Source organism: Helianthus annuus, chromosome 1 (assembly GCF_002127325.2).
Source record: "Helianthus annuus cultivar XRQ/B chromosome 1, HanXRQr2.0-SUNRISE, whole genome shotgun sequence".
Taxonomy (NCBI): Eukaryota; Viridiplantae; Streptophyta; class Magnoliopsida; order Asterales; family Asteraceae; genus Helianthus; species Helianthus annuus.
In genome coordinates this window covers 100,507,362-100,528,930 of record NC_035433.2, presented here as the reverse complement: position 1 = coordinate 100,528,930, position 21,569 = coordinate 100,507,362, and the positions used below count along the sequence as shown (strand labels likewise).

Below are 21,569 nucleotides of genomic sequence, written 5' to 3'. Positions count from 1 at the left end.
TTTACACGGTTGAATAAAAGAATCAAAAAGTTAGTAATGAATATTTAAATTATATGACGATAATTTTAGACGTTTTTCAAATAACAAAATAAATTTTGTATCATGTATGATCAATATGTGATGTGTGTAATCAATATGTGTAACTTTTATCAAGTTTATAAATATGAAAGTATTTAATTCATTGATTAAAAAAACTTCCTCATCAATTTTCTCATAAGTTTTAAGAGTCAACAACCATTGTTTATATGTTTTTTTTTTTAAATTGAATGAATTATATGTATATACACACACAATGTTAGTATCTCGTATATTACACTACACAGCCTAAGTAAATGTAATGTTCAATACTTAATAACAAAAAAATGTTATGTTTTTTAGAAAACCCATGTATTGTTCGAGTTGAATACACATGGTTATTACACCAATGTTAGTATTAAATAATATTACAAATATAATTTGATACTTTATTTATATAATTTGCTAGTAATTTTAGTATCTTAAGTTATACTATCAATAAAATTATAAGTTTTTGTACATGTTATATGATAATTTATTAGTATTTATATATTGTTTTTATCCAAATTATATATTCTATATTATTAAGTTGGTATGATTGAATCAAACTGTTGATAACTTTTATACTCTGGTTCTTCTTCTTCTTCTTCTTTTTTTACTATTTTAATAATATGTATAAAAAATATTATTATTTAATATTATTTTATAGCATGAACAATAAAAATGTTATTATAAAAATATTATTATTTTAATATTATTAGTTAAAAATACGATTAAACAATTTGGGAAAGAATATATATAAGTAAGAAAGCCTTCTCATGTTTAGTTGTTATTGTTTTATATTTGTATTATTACATAATTCTTGTAATGATTATAATTTTTTGTTGAAAAAGGAAAGAAATCAAACCATCTCGATGATATTGATATGGAAAGAGTAAAATGATTATATAGTTAATATAAGCTCTATCTATTTTTATTTACATCAATTTTGTTTTAGATTTGTATTTATATTTTTAGATTTGTTGAGATTTTATAGGAGTTACAATTTAAGAAAAAAAAAAGAAGATAAACTATTTGTATAAATAAAAAATAAAAAATGTGAGGTTGAATGAGAGAATGCCATGTGGCATTAAATGAAGTTTTTTATTAATATTTAAATTAATTGAATTTATTAATATTAAAATAAAGATAAGGATAAAGATAAGTGATACATATTGGTTATTAATATTAAAAGAAATGTGTTAAACAAATATAAATAAAATTTATGAGGTTGAAGAAGAGAATGCCATGTGGCATTATTTGTAGTCTTTTATTAATATTTAGATAGAAATAATAACACTTTATTATTAATCAGATGCGGAAGCATGAATAAACACAAATACGGATAAAAGTATTCATGTCAGTGATTTAGTTATAGCCCAGTCAGATAATTATATAAAACACAACCGTAGCGGGTTTAAGATTGTACCTTAAGGAAAACCAAAAACTTGCACGATGGATGCAATGAATAGCTCCGCTAATAAACCAAATCACAACTCTCCAAAAACACCACGAGATTCCACATGGGATACGGATCCGATCCGAATCACCAAAACAAGGCGGTGCAAGCCGATGGCGGTGTGCCGAGCAACAGCGAGGTGGCTGGCGGTGGAGTGAAGGACCGGCGACGAAAGTCGCTGGTCATGATGGTGGTGGCAATGAATGCAAATGCTTTTTTATTTACTTTGGGTCATGCGAGTGAATACATTTTTCAATCATAACTGAGAACTAGAGGTGGCAAATTGGGAAGGCCGGTTTGGATAAGGGTCATCCAAATTCCAAGACCAAATGGGTCGTGTCAGAGATTTGGGATTTGGCAACTAGGAAATGCAAGATTACCATGGAGCACATTACTGAAAAGGCAATCATAAAAATGAAATTATTTCAAACTAATATCATACACAAAGCTTAAGAAAAAATCGTTGGAAAGGTATAAGTAGCCCCCACACTCTATATGTTTATGGGTGACTAGGTGTAAGTTTGTCTAGAGGTTACGTTACCCAAGCTATTTTTCAAAAACGTACATTACTCCAAAGCGTTTTCAAAAGCTTAAAACCTCTTGTATATGACTGCAGCTGATAAAGTGTTTTCAAAAACTTAAAACCTCTTGTATATTACTGCAGCTAATTTTAGATTTGAAAGAAACGAACAAGAAGCCCACCTGGTGTAACACCTCGAAATTTTGTGTTCAATAAATAAATGACACGTGTCGAATACGACAAAAATAATATAAACCCGGATTTAATTAAGATATACGGTAGGATTTTCGAATGTGTCGACATGTTAATTTTATACCTCTGAGCGACTTCGACATTATAAATCCCGAGACCCCAAGCAAATTTATAAGCACCAAATATATCTTAAACGGGTAATTAATAATAATCATAAGTATCCAAGTTACTAACCTTGGGTACTTAAGAAAATAACAGAATCCAAATAATTGTTCTTTTTAAAACCCCAAGCATGGGTTAAATAGGGCCTCATACTGACGTATCCCATACCCAAAAATTATAATGCAGGTTGACCGTTCAAATGCATGAAAGGTTAATTTTTTTGCCACAGATGAGCGTTTACGGACCGTAAGGGTCATTCCTTACGGACCGTAAGGGGGTGAAAGGGTAAAACATTTTCCGCCATAGGCTTACGGACCGCAAGGACCAAGCCATACGGTCCGTAAGCGATGCCCAGCGACAGCAGCTTGGCTGTTGGCTGTTGTAAACGGTAAAACAATTAATGAAAGATTTTCCAAGGATATGGGCGACCCCTAATCACCTCCTAGACATCAGGGGACACTTGTTGATCATCAAGAACCCATTTTAGGCCTTGTTGTCATGATCACAATGGATCAAAGTGCCTATAAAAGGCCTCATTGTGCAACAAGTTTCCTCACATCTTGTTCTGCCTTCATTGATCACTTCTGGAGCTCAACATTCCTATCAAGTGTTCTCTAATCAAGCTTAGGACTTCAGTAAGTATTCAAGTCCTTTCTAAATTGAGTTTAGCTTAGTTATTTAGCTAGAAATCAAACCGTCGTAATTACGGTTTGACTTCGAGATTAGTCTACAATGGCTCAGTCATATCTCGAATTTAAAGTAGTTATAAGTTGGTATCTATGTGGGTAATAAACCCCTAAAAGGGTTCCCCCTGATCACCACTCTAACTAGTTCAAATGTCGAGTCAAACATGCTTAGAAAAAGTCAACAGAAAGCTATTTTGCGATTTTACAAGTAATCTGTAATGTAGACGGTATGCAACCTGTTTGAACACTCATAAAACATGATAATAAGTATATTAACACGGCTAAGCTTGTTTGATCCGGCCATTTGCTATATTGACCCGGTTCGGAGCCGAATATCGCAAAAGTTTGACTTTTGCTTTAACTTCAGTTCTGACCCGTTAAAGTTCGACTTAGATATGCCTTAGGACTCTCTTAGGACCAGGTTACATGATGGTATAACCCTCTGTGACCGGTTCGTTGTTTGTCCGAGTCTTTTACGCGTTTTCGTTAATTGCTTAAAAGTTGACCGTAACGCCCTTTTTAAATTAAAACGAGAATTTCGGACATGTGAAGGAATCATAACCTTAGTTACTGATTTCTAAACATGTCCCTAAAATTTCATATCAATCCGAGGTCCGGAATAAGAGTTATGCTAAATAACGCAAATTACGGAACTTTAGTAATTTAATAGCCCAATTAGCATAACGCCTATCTAAACCCAGATTTCGACACCAAACCTTTTACTCACTGTTGTAAAATAATATTTTGGGATTTTTAAAGATTTTTAATTACTTTTAACCTGCTCATAACCTGCGGTTATGGCTACGGTTCGGTAAATACCGAATATGCCCTTTTCGGCCATAACTTGAGTTCTACAAGGTCTTTTGACCCGATTCCAGTTGCTACTGATTTTAAGTAATAAATAAAGTATTTTAGACTTTATAAACTGTTCGGGAAACTCAGATTTCCTGTAGAACTCTAAAAACTTCTTTTTAATCTTTAAAAAGACCGAAATACCCCTACGGGGTATAATATCAACTTAAACTCGTTACGGCCATTATGGAAGGTATCCTACTGATACCACAACCTCTTTAAAGTATATTGACTTAGGAAAACAGTGTAGGACTCTTACGGTTACCCGTTGCGCCTTTTGCGCGCACGGTTCGGCTTATGTAACTAGTTTACATAAATTAGCCGATACGGGTCAAACCATATTGTTTTGACCCCAAAATCCAGAGTGTGAATATTAAACCCATATAAAACAAGCCTTCAAACTTGTTGGGACAGAATCAGATTCCATACCCGGTTTTCGCCTTTCACGCGATTAAACCGTATCTATCCTTTGAAACTGACTGGTCTAGGCTACGGCTAATATAAAGACCCGTTATAGGTTATTTTTAAAACCTTCGTTCCAGAATAGGAGCCCAGTAAAAGATATCTGTGATTTAATCAATTAAGGACTATACTTGCAAAGGTAAATACTTTTAACTTATTTTCCGTTATACGGGCTTGGGGTACGGTATCTAAAATACCGCTTGGTCGGGCGATTGACCCCAACTCATTTGTAGCTGGGTATTATCAATGTGACCCGTTTAAAAACTTGTTTTGTTGGCTTAACGCCTTTGGGGGCTTAATGACCATGTCCCGGATATCCTTGGCATCATTTTACGAAATGGCCACGACCTCGACATCCGGGTGTAGGCGTACACCCGGCATTGTGTCTATATTAATTAAAGGTGTAACCGTTGGTTTACCCACCTCGGTTTTACGCTATGTGGTGTGTCTATTAAACTTTAACCCGACACGACCCGGGCGACCGAACGCATAGCAAACATGTAATTCTTTACAAGATTTAATTATAAATTATCCCAAGTTATAAAAGAGTTTGTGCCTTGTGCACTCAAATCAATTTTAATAAACATTTTTCAAAAGTGTCGGTTGGATGTATTTACCAGTGTAACTGACGTATTTTCCCAAAAAGATTAAATGCAGGTACTAAACGTAATCGGCTGGCTATAGCTCCTTAGCATCTTAAAGAGTCTCGCAAGCTTTTGATGCCTTGTCTGTTGAACAATGTTTTTATGTATTATTTTGATCCCCTGTGGATTGTTATTTCAACAATGGTGATACATTGATATACACTTAAATGTTGAAATGCATTATCTTATTGCTTTCGCTGTGCATTTATATAATTGTGTGGTTTGACTATATTGTTGCCAACTACGTCATGGTAATCCCCCACCGGGCCCACCGGTGATACACGTGGAAATCGGGGTGTGACAGGTTGGTATCAGAGCCAACACTGAGTGAATTAAACACTAGCCTTTGTGTTTAATCTCAGTGACACAATTGCACATACTTGAGTCTAGACAAGAACCTAGGACAAATTCGAATTATTATTCCAAGTTTGTCTTTTATTGTTTATTGTTATTTAAAGTTTTGAAAGCAGGAAAATGCCACCTGCAATCAGACGAGGAGGAGGAAGAAGAGGCAGAGGAACGATCATTACTCACAATGATCACGAAGCTGGACCATCAAACACTCGAGCTCCTTCCAGCACAAGGAGTGAAGAACCCCAGAGACGGAGAAACCTTTTTGAACCTGCTCGACATTCTACCTCGCATAGCTCGACGCCATCGTACCGTCACTCGTTTGGGCCAGATTCCGAAAATGATCCCAATAACCCTCAACCCTCCTACATACCTCTGCAGCGTTCGGTATCGCACCGTGCTTTTGACGATCCCACTCCTTACTTCAGGGGTCAGTTTAACCCAGCGGATTACATTCAGGAACCTGCAGGCTTTGTCCCGTTAGGACCACAGGATCACTTCTCAGAAGACCATATGGACGAGGACACAGATCCCATAGAACCTGCTCGTGGTACGCCCACACATCCTATCGAGATCTCTGATGGATCTTCTTTTCATGGCACACCTTATCAAGGGCCAGATAGCTTTCAAGCGCTGTTTAACCAGCACGAGTGGTATTTCACACCCTCCCATCAGACATCGCAACACGAGCAGCAACAACAACAAGATCTCTCCGAGGATCCACGTTTCGTGGCAGTTACGCCACCACCACCGCCACCGGTTCAACCAGTAGTTCCAGATCCGCCAAGGCGTAGAAGATCAGGCGCACGAATGTCTACCCGAGGAGGGGAATTTCATTTCAGCACCCCTCGCCACTCGAGTGCTAGTCACTATCCGTCAGTACCTGAAGAAGGACCTTCAAGTCCAGTACAGGAGGCGAACTCCGCACCAGTTGCACCATCTTCGCCACCATTTGGGTATGACCACCCAATACCTGCGTACACGGGTCCAACGGCATACAACCCGTTCGATCCGTCATCGCACGCACATTACAATTACAACTATGATCGCGACCCATATGTGATAGCGGCTAGGTATAATGCCCGCTATCCCGACGGAGCTTTTGGAAACATGGGGATACCGGACTACTCAGCTCATGGGTATCCAGCACCTCCTAGACCTCCAGTTCCGCAACCGGCGCCACAACCACGTTTCTCTCCTCCTGAGCAAGAAGAGATCCTCCACCGATTAAGTCGGGTGGAACAAGATTTCGAGGAAGAACGAAAGAACAACAGGGGATTCCTTAAGGGTCTAGCGAACCTGTTGAAGGGCAAGAAGAAGAAACGTGACCATTAGTTTATATATGTTCTAATGTAATGCCAATTTATAAAAGTCCCTACGTGGACATTTATCGTATTTCAGTCCCTACGTGGACTTATCTTTTAGTCCCTGCGCGGACATGTATCTTATATTGGTCCATGCGTGGACTTGTCTCTTTATTAACCTCTATGTAGGTATGTACTTGTTTAAAAGTCCCGTTTAGGGCAGCGTGTAATCGTATTTGAAGTTATGGAATGTTATGTTATAATTTCATTTTTGTTATTATTATATATGAAATATATCAAAATCATTCCTTTTAAATTAAATCTGCCTAATAAAGAATCTTAAGAGTGAAACCTAGCCAGGTGTCTTTATAAGATCCGGCCAAGATGGTAAGACCTGATTAAAAGATTCAGCTTCTCTGTTAACCTCTGTAATCATGTTAACGTTCATGGCAGATGTGATTCGTTAAAATCACACGCGTCATTCTTGAATAAGAATCCTTTTTAAGGATTCCAAAGCCCAAATTAATGATATAATAAATCATGGGTTAAATCATCAATAAAGATGATCAATTATTAAACATCCATTAGCGATGTAGTGCCTACGGGCCGAATTATCAAACATCCATTAGTGATGTAGTGCCTATGGGCCATAATCATTGTCATAATAAGACAAAAGACAGTGGTGGTCTATGACTCCCTGTCAGAAAGGGTAAAAAAGGACTACGGTTCAAACCTTCATACCTTGATTCTCTATAATCTCGGCTAATATTATAATAACGTCCTCGTGACTAGGCTTTTATGCCACTAGCAATATTAATTGTAATTAGGATAAGTATGTTCAAATCCTAAATAAAAGTGAGTAACAAATTAACCAGATATGGTCTCTGTTACCATGGTTAAAGAATTGCCATAAAAGACAATTCCATAATAAACTCCTAAATAAAATTTTCGTTATCTTCTGTAACAGATTCAAGTTACCATGGCTGACCCTAATGGAGAAAATAGTCATACGAATGAAGACGAATACGATAACGCCCAAGTACATTTAACGGGCGCTCAATTAAAAGCTCTTGTCGACAACACTGTTCAGGCAGCTCTAGATCGACAATACGAGGAACATACCGAATCTCGGAGTAGAACCGTATCCAAACCACTCTCAAAGCCGAAAACACACTCGAAATCCCACAGCAAACCCCTGTCCAAGCCCAAAAAGGACGACGATAATCACTCGTCCAATGAAAACAACGTTCGTCGTGAAAGGGAGTATACTGATGCATCCCGTGCCAGGGGCTGCACCTACAAGTACTTTGTGTCTTGTAAACCCCGAGACTTCACTGGGGAGAAAGGCGCAGTAGATTGTATGACTTGGCTGGATGAGATGGACACCGTGGTGGACATCAGTGACTGTGCGGAAAGGGACGTGGTAAAGTTTGTGTCGCAATCGTTTAAGGGCGAGGCCCTGGCTTGGTGGAGGGCCTTGGTTCAGGCCTCGGGAAAGGCTATGCTATACAGCATGACATGGGAGGAATTCATTTCTCTCATCAAAGAAAATTACTGCCCTCAACATGAGGTGGAAAAGATAGAATCCAATTTGTATCATTGGTGATGACAAACCTTGACTGCCAAGCTTACCTAACGAGCTTCAACACGATGTCTCGGTTGGTTCCATATCTGGTAATCCCGGAGCCAAAGAGAATCGCTCGTTTCATCGGTGGGTTAGCCCCCGAGATTAAGGCAAGCGTGAAGGCCTCTCGGCCAACGACCTTCAGATCTGTGACCGACATATCTTTGTCCCTCACCCAGGATGCGGTCCGGCAACGGTCGCTGAGGAAAAAAGAGGCCGAGAAGAGGAAGCGTGAGGACGATACCTCATGAAGGTCGGGCAAGAAACACCGTGGGAACGGTGATAACAAGAGAGGGTCAGAGTCGAGGAAAGATGGGCAACAATCTGGAGAGAAGCCCAAGTGCAAAAACTGCCAGAAGTATCACTTTGGGAAGTGTAGGCTCGGGTCAAACTCACAGTCCCAGTCGAGGTCGTATACTTGTGGACTGTGCAAGTCCAAGGACCACAAGACTGTGGACTGCAAGAAGATAAAAGATGCAACCTGCTATAACTGCAATGAAAAGGGGCACATTAAAAGCAACTGCCCCAAATACGTCAAGAAGCCTGAAGAAGCCAAAAAGAATAATGCAAGAGTCTTCAAGATGGATGTGAAGGAAGCTTTGTAAGACGATAACGTAATCACAGGTACTTTTCTCGTAAATAATATCTTTGCAAGAGTACTTTTTGATTCAGGCGCTGATAAGTCCTTCGTAGACCAGAAATTTTGCAAATTGCTGAATATGCCTGTCAAAACCTTAAATGTGAATTACGAGGTAGAGCTAGCAGATGGCACAGTAGAAACCGTCTCCACTATACTAGATGGATGTGCGATATCCATTAAGAACCACTCTTTTCCTCTATCTCTACTTCCCTTTAAACTGGCTGGTTTTGACATAGTTCTGGGCATGGACTGGTTATCCCACAACCAGGCCCAGATCGTCTGCAACAGAAAACATATAGTGCTAAAGACTCCGACTGGTGAATCACTTACCATTCGAGGAGATACGCAGTATGGATTGCCCGAGAACGTAACTATGCTCAAAGCTTCTAAATGTCTGAAGAAAGGTTGTTGTTGATGCAGATTTTGTGTCCGATGCTTGTCGAATAGATTAGTTATTATTTTACGCTGAATTTGTAATAGTTAGTGAAACGGTCTATCGAACGTGTATAGACCCGCTCGTTTGAAGTGGTCAAACGAGAGGGTTATTCGTTTGACCGTGTGTGGTTGCAAGACAAATTATGGTTGTTTAATGTTGGTGTCGAAGGATAAGGCATCGAAGGATTGTGTATCCTTTGATGAGCTCGAAAGATATCCATCGAAGGTTGAAGATGGACCTCGAAGGATATGGCATCCTTCGAGGTATATGTGTATCTTTCGAAAGCTGGATGGTCGACAGATGATCTATCGACCAGTCAGTTTGATCCTTCGACCATACAACCTGTGTTTGGTATAAATACCAACACTTTGTCATTTGCAACACAAGAGTGAGAGCACAAGTGTGTGCAAGAGAGTGAGTGGAGGTTTGAGACCTCACCGGGAGAAATCACCACTTGGTTTCTCCCCGGATGTATACTTCTTTGGTATTAGTTCGGTTATCATGTAATCGGGCCGACTTGTAATGTTTACTACCGGATTAATACAAAGTTTGTTTGTTTATCCTCTCTTATCTCTTCCATCTTTGAACATGAACATGAAAATCACGGAATCGATCCCGAAACCCGGACCTACAATTGGTATCAGAGCCATGGTGCCCGATTTAGTAAAACTAACCGTTTACTAAGTCACATGTGCTCTAGATCTGTGATTTTTGTGTGTTTTTGTTTAAGATGTAAAAAATGGTGAAAATGAGAAAAACTCAGATCTGGACCCGAATATTCAGATCTGTGCTAAAACGAGTGTTGGGTTTTATGTTTTTCTCCTAAATATTCAAGTTTTCTTCATCAAAAATCGTGTACAAGTGTTTTCATCAAATCTGCAAATTTTACACAGTAGCTGTGTTCTTGAAGTTCTTGATATCTTCATACTTCGAAGGATATCTTCATACTTCGAAGGATCAGTTATCTGTTCGAAAGGTCATCTGTTTAATCGAAGGGTCACCATTACCAAATCAACCATCTCGAAACATCAAAACAGTAATTCGAAAGATCAGTTCTGATATGATAGCAACTGATGTTTGTCAGATCCAGATCTGACATGTGCCCGAAAAGTCAACTAAACATCTTCGAAAGATCATTTTATTTCTCGAAGGGTCATCCCAAATACGTTGAAAGATCAAGCTGAGGAGAATCGAAAGATCAGCTTCAACAATATTCGAAAGATCAGTTCATCTCAACAAACTTCGATAGATCAAACAGGATCTCGAGGGGTCATCCTGACATTTTCGAAAGATCAAACAAAACTTCGAAAGATCATATGAGCTTTCGAAAGGTCAGATCTTCATTTCGATAGATCATCTTTCTCAAATCAGAACATTCTGTGGATCATCAAACGAAATCGAAGGATCAAGACAAATCTCGAAAGGTCGTTTTTATGTTTCGACGAATCAACTCAAGTTCGAAGGATCAGTGAGTTGTTCTACTTCGAAGGATTACAAATGGCGGCTGGAGGTGAAGTTTGGTATCGAAGAAAGACAAGGATGACTAAGGTTGAGGGATATTTGGGAAAATGATAAGGTAGTTGTTGACTGATGGAAATGGGTTTCGAAGAGAGAGAAAGAAGGTTGAGAAAAATGATGTTGGCGGCTGTGAAAGAAGGAACATGTTGACATAATTTTTGTTGGCAGCTAGGTTTTTTCTTTTGAGGTCACTTGGGTTTGATGGATGCACACTTGGGCCAAGATTAACGTCAGATGGGCTTATCCCCTTCCTTGATTCTATTTCTAAATATAATTGGGCTCACTTGGGGGTTTTAAGGGGGGCACACATATTTAAATATTGAGCCCACTTAAGGTATTTTTTTTTGGGGCTGGTGATTTATGACAAGTGATCAACTAATTCATGTTATGGTTGAATTGTCAAACTCATGTCTTGGGCCTCTATAAAATATCAAATGAAATGGGCAATATATTTTTTTGGGGCCAATCACCTTTGAATTTAATTAGATGCCATCTATTTAAAATGGGAGTCGGGTCGGGTGTTCGCGAAGATGATTTGAACCGCGCTTCGAAATTTCAACGTCAAAAATTCGTACGAATTCGGGAGCGCGCGGGATGATGCGGTATGATGAAAACAAGAGATGATGAAAACTTGATTGTTGAAAATGTGGGGTAGTCACGGTTACCGATGCAATGGCAAAAATGGTAACGCGACTATTATGGGCCAAAAACAACACGGTATGTTCGCTTCCGCTCGTCATTCAATGAAGATTGACGACAGTTCCGCTCAGTGGAGGGAATTGGTGAACATTTGACGACAGTTTCTTTGAAGTGGAAAGAATCTGTTAAGGTTTAGAGATTTTACCAAAGAAATGGGGGGATAAAAATTTTTCATATGTTGAATTTCTTCGGTAAATTTCTAAACGCAATCATAGGTATGCTTAACGATCAAGACTTGATGCAGTTGTTATAGAATGGAACCCTTATCAAATGCCGGTTTGAGTATTGGAAGATCAGCGGAAGATCGGTCAATTGAGCCTTTTGAGGAAATTGCACAACACTCGACTTGGATACGCGTACTTTGAGGGGGAAGTTTTATACAATGAGCATCAAGATACTACTTACCTGGATCATCGGTCAAGGGGGAATTTGTCAACACATAGAAGATGAATACTTGACTGAAGATTGATTGCAGTTGCATTTTCAGCATTCGACAGCAACGGACAAGGGGGAATTTGTTGATGCAGATTTTGTGTCTGATGCTTGTCGAATAGATTAGTTATTATTTTACGCTGAATTTGTAATAGTTAGTGAAACGGTCTATCGAACGTGTATAGACCCGCTCGTTTGAAGTGGTCAAACGAGAGGGTTATTCGTTTGACCGTGTGTGGTTGCAAGACAAATTATGGTTGTTTAATGTTGGTGTCGAAGGATAAGGCATCGAAGGATTGTGTATCCTTTGATGAGCTCGAAAGATATCCATCGAAGGTTGAAGATGGACCTCGAAGGATATGGCATCCTTCGAGGTATATGTGTATCTTTCGAAAGCTGGATGGTCGACAGATGATCTATCGACCAGTCAGTTTGATCCTTCGACCATACAACCTGTGTTTGGTATAAATACCAACACTTTGTCATTTGCAACACAAGAGTGAGAGCACAAGTGTGTGCAAGAGAGTGAGTGGAGGTTTGAGACCTCACCGGGAGAAATCACCACTTGGTTTCTCCCCGGATGTATACTTCTTTGGTATTAGTTCGGTTATCATGTAATCGGGCCGACTTGTAATGTTTACTACCGGATTAATACAAAGTTTGTTTGTTTATCCTCTCTTATCTCTTCCATCTTTGAACATGAACATGAAAATCACGGAATCGATCCCGAAACCCGGACCTACAGTTGTGTCATCTACATGGCACAAGTGATTATTGAAGAGCCTAAACCAAAGATAGAAGACATTCCCGTCATTTCGGAGTATCCAGAAGTTTTCCCTGAAGATCTACCTGGGTTGCCACCAGATAGACAAGTGGAATTCAGGATTGATATCATCCCTGGAGCAGCACCTATTGCTAGAGTGCCTTACAGGCTAGCACCGACCGAAATGAAGGAGTTAAGGACCCAGCTGGATGAGCTGCTAGCTAAAGGTTTCATCAAACCTAGTTCGTCTCCCTGGGGAGCACCTGTCCTGTTTGTTTAGAAGAAGGACGGATCGATGAGTCTGTGCATCGATTATCGCGAACTTAATAAGGTCACGATAAAGAATAGATATCCCTTGCCGAGGATCGACGATTTGTTCGATCAGTTACAAGGGGCAAGTTATTTCTCAAAGATCGACTTGAGGTCAGGCTACCATCAACTGAAAGTCAGAGATGAAGACGTACATAAAACAGCATTTAGGACTCGTTACGGTCACTACGAGTTCCTAGTGATGCCTTTTGGGCTCACAAATGCACCGGCTGCGTTCATGGATCTCATGAATCGCGTCTGCAAGCCGTACTTAGACAAATTCGTCATCGTGTTCATCGACGACATTCTTATCTACTCAAAGAACAAAGCTGACCATGAGAAACACCTTCGTTGTATTCTCAAATTGCTGCATCGCGAAAAACTCTATGCCAAATTCTCTAAATGCGAATTCTGGCTCCGAGAAGTCCAATTTCTTGGACATGTCGTCAGCGAGCGTGGTATCCTGGTGGATCCCGCTAAGGTAGAGGCGGTCATGAATTGGCAAGAGCCAAAGACGCCTACCGAAATTCGTAGTTTCCTGGGGTTAGCAAGATACTACAGGAGATTCATTGAAAATTTTTCAAGGATTGCTACGCCCTTAACTTCCCTGACCAAGAAGAAGATAAAATTTGTTTAGGGCCCTAAGCAGCAAGAATCCTTTGATATTTTAAAGCAAAAGCTAAGCAACGCCCCTGTGTTGACACTACCGGAAGGTACCGAAGAGTTCGTAGTTTACTGCGACGCATCACACACTGGCATGGGGTGTGTGCTCATGCAAAAAGGCAAAGTTATTGCCTATGCTTCAAGACAGTTAAAGGTGCACGAGAAGAATTACACCACCCATGACTTGGAGCTGGGTGCCGTTGTGTTCGCACTAAAACTGTGGAGGCATTATCTGTACGTAATCAAGTTTGTGATCTATTCAGATCACAAGAGCCTTTGATGTGTGTTAAATGCAACATATAAATCACATCAATTAAGGCATAAAACTAACCCTTTTTAAGTACTAATGTTGGAAAAAGAGTGTTTTTGTCTTCCTTTTGTATTTTCAGGATGAAATGAGCTCAAATTCACAAAAGAAGCAAAAAGACAACTAATTCTAGCATAAATACAAGGAAAGGAATAAAAGAAGACTGCCCGGACCCTCAACGGCATCCTCCAAAGCAAAGAAGAGAAAACAGAAGCCTGAACACGCCCCGTGCTCAGCCAGCACGGGGCCGTGCCCAAGAAGCAGCATAAAAGACAAACTGATAGAAGCTTCCATTGCCCACCACGGGGCCGTGTCCAGCGAGCACGAGGGCGTGGTGAAAGTACAGCAGGCGCATTAATTGTAATTGCGAATTACAATTAATGAGGAGAGAGAGTGTCAGACGGGCACGGGGGCGTGTCCAGCGGACACGGGGCCGTGCCCAGCCTTCTGTTCAGCCTATAAATAGGGATGCTTGGTTTCATTCCATCTCATCCCTTGGCACACCACCTCTCTCACACTTCATCCACCACCCACCACCACCATAACACCATCATCCACCACCATCATCCATTGTCCATCGTAGAGTGTGTGTGAGTCGTCTCGGGATCCAAGATTGATCGTAAGAGTTCTTGACAATCAAGGCCATGTTTGCCTAAGTCTCTTACATCACTTGGTGAAGACAAGTGTTTAGTATAATACTTTTTATTTTTAATCTTTTGCACTTTTTATTTGGATTTGTATTAATGACTTTAATAACTAGTTACTTATGTTGAAGGTGATCTTTCCTTATCGTTTGTCCGTGGTGTCTTGACATTATTTTACTGTCTATATAAAATAAAAGATTTTCACCATTCATATCTCCACGGTCTATATGGAGGTATGTTGGCTACCTGGTCGGGGGTTAAGGGAACGGTTTGGTAAGGGTCTTGCCCTTGTTCAGCGTTTAGAGGTCCTGCTTGGGACCTGGGTCAAATTTAGTAGGATCTCCTTCAATGCCCATAGGTATTGGATGGCGGGGATCCAAACTCTTTGACCCCCTCATAAGTTAACTACTATTAATACTATAACCCGGCTATTTAGGACTGTATCCCTGCTGACTCAGACTACTTAGCCGAGGGTTACGTCACCGCCAAAAGCGGGGCCTACCATAATTTGCATTAATAACTTAATTTATTATCTTCCAATAATCCGACCCTTTAGGATTGTATCCTTGCTGACTCAAACTACTGGGTTGAGGGTAACGTCGCCTTCAAAAGAGGGGCCTGCTACAATAACTAAGATAATCTCTTAAACAAGTGCAAAAGTGCGAAAATAATCAAAGGTTATACTAATACACGAGTCGGATCCAAGTGATTCATCTTGTCTATCTGTTTTTATTTTATTTTATTTTTCAGCATTTAGTTAGTTTTTATTTTCTTAGTTTAAAAAACATTTTTCTCACTTTTTGATTTGATTAGACGTTGAGGATAAACCGGTATTAAAAGCTTTTGTGTCCTTGGACGACCTCGGTATCTTACCAACACTATACTACGTCCACGATGGGTGCACTTGCCCATGTGTGTGTTTAGTGTTAGTAAATATCGTGTTTTTATAAATTTAAAACTTGGCTAAAGGTGTAAAAAGGGCTTAATTATACAAATAAATTATATATACACCAACACACATCAAGTTTTTGGCGCCGCTGCCGGGGACACAAGGATTTTAAGAAAGTTAGGAATCAACGGCCTAATCATATTTTTATTTTTCTTTTTAATTTTTAGGGTTTTTCTTAGTTTTTCAGCTTCTGCAGAGCTCAGCACGGGCCGTGCCTGGTCGGACACGGGCCGTGCCCAGCGTCGTTACTGGCAGTTTTTAGTTTTCCAAGTTACAGAAGGCTGACCACGGGGCCGTGTCGATGCAACACGGGGCCGTGTCCAACTTCCAGTAACTGAGGTCTGGAAAATATTAACTGAAACTCCGACCACGGGCCGTGTTCGCTGAACACGGGGCCGTGGTGAACCTTCTGATCAGCATTCTTTTCTGTTTTTATTGCAGGACTTGGAACCCGACGTCAACCTTACGTAGTGTATGAGCTCCAGTTCCAATAAGGACATAAAAGAACCACTAGAAGAACCCGAACGCTTTCTCAGAAAAAGGTTAAAAGCTAAAAACCAAGAGAAGGTTTTGGGTGATCCACCTCCAATGGCGGACCAACGTACCCTTATGGATTATCTACGACCTACCGTAGGTAACCTAGGCGCCGCTATCAATGCTCCGAATGTCGAAGCTAATAACTTCGAACTTCGGCCGCATTTGATACAAATGCTCCAAAACTCCGCAACCTTCCACGAGCTTGCGGACGAGGATCCCCATCTACATATCACCAATTTCTTAGAAATATGTGATACCTTTCGGATCAACGGAGCATCAAATGACGCCATCCGCCTCCGTATGTTTCCTTTCTCACTGAAAGACCGAGCGAAAGCTTGGCTCAACGCCCTCCCAGCTGGATCGGTAAACACCTGGGATGAACTAGCCCAAAAATTTCTATATAAGTATTTCCCTCCCGCTAAAACTGCTAAATTAATGACTGAAATTAATACATATTCACAAGAGGACGGGGAATCCTTATATGAAACTTGGGAAAGGTTCAAGGAGTTATTACGCAAGTGTCCGCATCACGGCCTTGCGATATGGCAACAAGTATCCACTTTCTATAATGGATTGTTGCCACACACAAGGCAGACACTTGATTCTAGCTCCGGGGGACTTTTAGGTAATCGACGCCCACACGAAATATATAATCAAATTGAGGAAATTGCTCAAACCAATTTTCAATGGCACACCCCCCGGGGGAATAAATCTATTGCCCCGGGCGCCCATAAGGTCGATGAAAGCACTTCTTTACAAGCCCAAATTGAGGCCCTTTCTTCAAAGATAAAAAAATTGGAAATGACAAAAACAGTCTCGGTTATGACTTGTGAAGGGTGTGGTGGGTCACATGAAAATTGGAGTTGTATGAAAGAAACGGACGATCAACAAGAAATGGTAAACTACATTGATAATAGACCTAGGCCGTCGGGTCCCCCAATGGGAACTTACAACCAAGGATGGCGAAACCACCCAAACCTTGGTTGGAGGGAACCCGGCAATAGTAGTAACCAACAAACCCAACGAACAAACTTTCAACAACCAAGAAATGAGTCACAAAATTTCACTCAACAACAAAGTGGACGAGAAAGGCTCGAAGATACTATATCTCGCCTCATCTCCGACACTGAAAAGAAAAACTCGGAAAGATTTCTACAATTAGAATCAAATTTTAGAAATCAACAAGCTAGCATTCAAAACATAGAAAAACAATTAAATCAAATAGCTCAAAATTTTGCCGAGAGACCGCAAGGCGCATTACCTAGTAATACCGAAACAAACCCAAAAGCGCAAGTTCACCTCATCACGCTACGAAACTGCACCGTAGGGCCTGCAGAAGCGCCACCGCCAACAGAAGAAACAATACCCACACCTCTGCAAGAGAAGAACTCCCCTCCGTCACCAGAGCCTACCAAGGCTCCTCGAGTTCCATACCCCGGTAGGTTAATTCGTCAAAAGACCAATGAGCAATTCGCAAAGTTCGAAAGTCTGTTAAAACAATTGCATGTCAATATTCCTTTTATCGAGGTCCTAACACAAATGCCCAAATACTCTAAATTCATGAGGGACTTCCTTACGCATAAAAAGAAAACTGAAAATTTGCAGTTAGTCAATTTAGGCGAAGAATGCTCTGCACTCGTACTCAATAAACTTCCCCAAAAGAAAATCGATCCTGGAAGCTTCACGATTCCCTGTTCAATAGGGGAATCCCCCGTTCGTAATGCTCTAGCCGACCTTGGGGCTAGCACTAACCTCATGCCCTCATCTATGTTTAAAAGACTCGGCTTGGGAACCACGAGTCCCACAAAAATGAGCATACAACTCGCTGATCGCTCCGTCAAATTTCCACAGGGTGTCATCGAAAACGTTTTGGTAAAGGTAAGCAGATTCGTCTATCCAGCCGACTTTGTCATACTAGATATGGAAGAAGACACCGAGGTTCCCCTCATACTAGGAAGACCCTTCCTTGCCACCGCCCAAGCGGTGGTAGATGTGAATGACGGAACACTCACTTTGAGATATGGGGATGATGAAGTAAAATTCGGAGTCGGGAAAAGAATAGAGGATGACGACCCGGTCAACTACATGAAGGTTATTGATTCGAGCTTGGATGCTACTCTCCGACGGTGTAACATGGGACGCCAAGCATCCCACTCAGAAAACATATAACCTCGCATTGGGTCTAGCCAAGGACCCTTATAAACGTGGCGCACCACGGAGGCATTCCGCGGAACTATCCTGAGTTTAGTTTAATCTTTTAGTTTTAATTTACAGGAATAAAACACACTCATGGTGATAATGGATGAAAAAGGGAATGAGAAAAATGGCCCCATGCACAAAGAACAGAGCAACCCGACACGAATCTCCATCACAGAAGGCTCAACACGGGCCGTGGCCAACCAACACGGCCCCGTGCTAAACCACCTGCAGAAAAACGCCCAGTTCAGGTAACTGGACACGGGCCGTGTTCAACGGACACGCCCCCGTGTCCAGGCTTCTGTCTCATTTCTTTAATTTCTGTTACTGGCACCTGACCACGGGGCCGTGCCCGGTCACCACGGGGCCGTGTGCAGGCTGCCAGTAACATAAATCTTTGCTTTTTAACACCACACCACACATCCAATCAACCTAAAAATTTATTTTTGGGACACATTGAGGACAATGTGTAATTTAAGTGTGGGGTGGAAGCTAACACTTTGAAATTTTGCAAGTCCTAACAACAAGCCTGACACAAAACTCTATTGGAATCGCTAAACACCCAATTTTTTTTTTCAAAAATCCTTTCATTTTTACTTGTCTAAAGTTTAAGTTAGGAATCACAAGATCAATAAGGTTATATTTTTATAAAATTTACAACCGAAAGCGTCGTGATACAAGAACCAACATAAGAAAATTACGAAACGGCATAACAAGTCTAGTTAAAATTTAATTATATATACTTGATCACATTAAAAACCCATTACCACAAAAGTGAGTTTTGAATCTTTATTGAGCATACAAATTTACATCTTTAGACTAAATGCTCATTTTTCATTTCTTGTGTGAATAGCCGCTTGGTTCTTACAACTCTAGAACTTGCACGACGATTCATTCTCGGTCCTTACCAACTTAAACCCAAGTAAGTAAATGATGGAGGCATTAGGACTAACCATTTTTCTTTCTACACCATTATTTTTCAATTTTTTTTACCACCTACCCAAAATCCCCCTAGTTAACCCCTTTGAGCCTATACCTTTCATTTCATTACCCTAAAAAACCCTTTTTACCCACCAAAAACCTTTTTATTTTTCACCCCTTATTTTAGTAACAAAGCTCGGTTTTTCGCAAGCTCGTTCTTTTATGTGACTAAAAAATAAAATAATATATATATATATATGTATATATATATATATATATGATGAAGTTAAAAACAAACAAAGCTATACAAACAAAAGCTTGTTTGGAGGAATACTTCAAAATAAAAAGTCACTAAAAAAATATTTTCGAAAACCGACGCTTTTTACGCTTTTCGCCCTTTTACTAACCACTAACCCAACCACCCACCTTTAGCCCAAGCCTAACCCTTCACCCAAAAAAGTCCTCTTGATATTTACAAAGGTAAAAAGTTAAAAAGGAGGAGGATTGATTGCTTGGCAAGCCTATGGAAGGTGTGAGTTCCATGCCGCTCTCGAGTGATTCACTAAAAATACACCTACGGCCGAGTGTTGAGTGATTTATCCCGTGAGTTATGTGAACTTGTATATAAATACAATTTTAAAAAAGGCATGTTATGCCCAAATAAGTAATTTATCCTATGAGACGTTCTCAATAAATCATAACGAATAAAATTGTGAATAAATAAAAATAAAACCTAAAAAGATCTTGGATTCCCGACACTCTATGACAAGCCAAAAACTTTCTCTTCTACCTATTCCATTTGGGAGTGTAAGCCACATTTTAAAGAGTTTTGCTTGAGGACAAGCAAAAATTCAAGTGTGGGGGTATTTGATGTGTGTAAAATGCAACATATAAATCACATCAATTAAGGCATAAAACTAACCCTTTTTAAGTACTAATGTTGGAAAAAGAGTGTTTTTGTCTTCCTTTTGTATTTTCAGGATGAAATGAGCTCAAATTCACAAAAGAAGCAAAAAGACAACTAATTCTAGCATAAATACAAGGAAAGGAATAAAAGAAGACTGCCCGGACCCTCAACGGCATCCTCCAAAGCAAAGAAGAGAAAACAGAAGCCTGAACACGCCCCGTGCTCAGCCAGCACGGCACGGGGCCGTGCCCAAGAAGCAGCATAAAAGACAAACTGATAGAAGCTTCCATTGCCCACCACGGGGCCGTGTCCAGCGAGCACGGGGGCGTGGTGAAAGTACAGCAGGCGCATTAGTTGTAATTGCGAATTACAATTAATGAGGAGAGAGAGTGTCAGACGGGCACGGGGGCGTGTCCAGCGGACACGGGGCCGTGCCCAGCCTTCTGTTCAGCCTATAAATAGGGGTGCTTGGTTTCATTCCATCTCATCCCTTGGCACACCACCTCTCTCAGACTTCATCCACCACCCACCACCACCATAACACCATCATCCACCACCATCATCCATTGTCCATCGTAGAGTGTGTGTGAGTCGTCTCGGGATCCAAGATTGATCGTAAGAGTTCTTGACAATCAAGGCCATGTTTGCCTAAGTCTCTTACATCACTTGGTGAAGACAAGTGTTTAGTATAATACTTTTTATTTTTAATCTTTTGCACTTTTTATTTGGTTTTGTATTAATGACTTTAATAACTAGTTACTTATGTTGAAGGTGATCTTTCCTTATCGTTTGTCCGTGGCGTCTTGACATTATTTTACTGTCTATATAAAATAAAAGATTTTCACCATTCATATCTCCACGGTCTATATGGAGGTATGTTGGCTACCTGGTCGGGGGTTAAGGGAATGGTTTGGTAAGGGTCTTGCCCTTGTTCAGCGTTTAGAGGTCCTGCTTGGGACCTGGGTCAAATTTAGTAGGATCTCCTTCAATGCCCATAGGTATTGGATGGCGGGGATCCAAACTCTTTGACCCCCTCATAAGTTAACTACTATTAATACTATAACCCGGCTATTTAGGACTGTATCCCTACTGACTCAGACTACTTAGCCGAGGGTAACGTCACCGCCAAAAGTGGGGCCTACCATAATTTGCATTAATAACTTAATTTATTATCTTCCAATAATCCGACCCTTTAGGATTGTATCCTTGCTGACTCAAACTACTGGGTTGAGGGTAACGTCGCCTTCAAAAGAGGGGCCTACTACAATAACTAAGATAATCTCTTAAACAAGTGCAAAAGTGCGAAAATAATCAAAGGTTATACTAATACACGAGTCG

The 21,569-nt window shown here is 40.3% G+C and overlaps 1 non-coding gene across 1 annotated transcript; it reads right to left on the bottom strand.

The window, feature by feature from the left end:
• Positions 1 to 16,636: 16,636 nt before the first annotated feature.
• On the bottom strand, positions 16,637 to 16,743 carry LOC118482874. The gene has a single exon (XR_004869094.1). It is a non-coding gene; the product is annotated as a small nucleolar RNA R71 (small nucleolar RNA).
• Between the last annotated feature and the right edge of the window lie 4,826 nt (positions 16,744 to 21,569).